This window comes from Bos grunniens, chromosome 10, assembly GCF_055505025.1.
Source record: "Bos grunniens cultivar Pamir isolate PY7600 chromosome 10, Bosgru_T2T1.0, whole genome shotgun sequence".
Classification (NCBI taxonomy): Eukaryota; Metazoa; Chordata; class Mammalia; order Artiodactyla; family Bovidae; genus Bos; species Bos grunniens.
The window spans coordinates 64,327,396-64,329,564 of record NC_141174.1 but is presented as its reverse complement, the minus strand read 5'-3'; the positions used below and the strand labels follow the sequence as shown (position 1 = coordinate 64,329,564).

The 2,169-nt window shown below is 48.1% G+C and overlaps 1 pseudogene; it reads right to left on the bottom strand.

The window, feature by feature from the left end:
• Positions 1 to 594: 594 nt before the first annotated feature.
• On the bottom strand, positions 595 to 1,503 carry LOC147364675 (transcriptional adapter 2-beta pseudogene; annotated as a pseudogene).
• Positions 1,504 to 2,169: the final 666 nt, after the last annotated feature.

Sequence of the window (2,169 nt, the reverse complement as noted above, 5' to 3'; positions counted from 1 at the left end):
GCTCAAACTCTGCCACTGCAAGTGGTCATGGGGAAGCTCTGTTTGGCCAAATTGTTCAATACCAGATTCCTCTTCACAAGTCGCTGTGGATGCCCATCCTGCCCTTCTCAAGCCTCTCTTCCACCTGCCCTGCCCTGTTCCCACCTAAAGTGCCATGTGGCTGTGCCCGTTGTCATGGGTGGCTGTTGGACAGTGGGTGGATCTTAGGTCAGAGGGTGAAGCTGGTGGCCAGACAGGGACAGCACGACAGTTATATACCAGTGGAAATAAACACAAATAAAAGGAAATTTCCCAATCTCACCATAACATTCTACAAACTGAACACTTAAAGGCAATCATCTTAAAGTACTATGTTTAGGGCTAAGTTATTAATAAAATATACATGTATTTGTCTCCCCCTTGACCTAAGATTGTTACTATTGCTTCTTCAGAGGACCATCAAAAGAATATCTATCCTAAAATAAGCCCTCAATTTGTTTAAAAAAGAGCCACAATGGGGAAAAAAGCTTTTCCTTTCTCCCCTACTTCCCCTCCCCTGGTCCTTTTGACTCATAAGCTTTATACCATCATTCCAGCTTTCACAGCAACTCAGCTTCAGGAAGTACCCCTGGATATCCACCCCACTCTCCCTGAGTGAGGAAGTTTAAAATCCTTAAGAACGTTGTCCAGGTAGCTGGGAAGGTGGCTCTTGGAGGGGATGCTCTGCCTTTCCTGGAGGTGGCCTTGATGATGATGGCCTTCGCAGTCACATAGCATGTGGGGCTGAGGTTCAGCGAGCTGCAGAGCACCTTATCGCAGTCTGACAAGAGTTCGAAGATAGGCAGGTTCTTAATGGTGGCAAGCTTGCCGTCCTTACAATTCTCCTTGCTGCGCTTGGAGCTGCCTAGGTTCTTGTTCTCCTTCCTCCTCTCACTCTTGTGCCAGGTTACCTCTTACTTGGCTGCCTCCTCCATCTTTGTGATGCAGTTGCCTTGGTACCACTGCAGCTCCCGGATCTTGGTGCACAGCCTCTTCTCCTTCTGCATGTTCTCTAACAGATAGTGGAATTACTTGCAGGACATGAACTGGGAGAGTAACCACAGCTTCAGTTGCAGCTCCTTCTACTCCTCCATGACTTCGTGCTTGGCCACCTCTTCCTTCTCGTCCTTGCCCAGGAAGGCGGGCACTAGGTTGTAGTCACGGGTGATGGTCTTGCGCTGCTGCAGCTCCTTGAGCTTCTGCATGTGCATGTCCGCGTGCATGTGCTTCAGCTTGAGTGTTGTGGTAGTTGATGGAAAGCCAGCTAATGAGTGCCTCCTGGTCACACTCAATTTAGTAGTCATCCCTCAGCAGCATGTAGCCCAGCTGCTGCTGCCCGGCCATCACTTCCTGGGGAGTTCAGGAAGCGCCAACCTGAGTAGTCATATTCTCCCAGTTGTTGAAGCCGAACTTCTCTATGGCATCCAGGAGCAACTGCTCCTTCTGGCTGGTCCAGCCACCTTCAGCCTCAGGCCCCCACACCATGAAGTGCCCCTCACCCACCAGCTGGTAGAGTTACCCAGTCCACCTTCTTCTGTGCTGACCTGAGAAGATATGTCTCAAAATAACCATCTTGTCTGGGGTCTGGATGCCATGTTCTGTTATAGATCAGAGAAGGGGGAGGCAAGGAAACAATGTAAAAAGGCCATTAATCTTGCAAATGTCTCCTAGATTGGCAAGCCTCAGGCAGGGGATGTGTTAATTTCTTCCTTCCTGCCATCTACAGGTGGGCAGAGTTCTAAACAAAGGTACTTTAGTTTAACTGGCAAGCAGAGAAGCAGGATTCTCTGAGGCAGGCCAGTATGTATGATTATAATAACAAAACCAATGAAGAGCAAGTCAGAGAAACATTTCCAACATGGAGTCAGAATTGGCTTTTCCCCTAAACAGTAGCCATGGTAGTGGCAGTGGAGGCTGATCTCAGTGCCCGTCAAGGAGTACTCTGGGCACTGCTCCGTGTCCTGACACTTGCTCAGTGGAAGCACAACAGGCTCTCCTTGGCCAGGCAGTATTCTCAGTACCCTTACCAACCTCCACTATCTTCCCCCACCCACTGCTGCGGACACCACCTACTGATATAGTCTTTTTATTATTTATTTATTTTTTAAAAATTTTATTTTATTTTTTAACTTTACAATATTGTATTGGTTT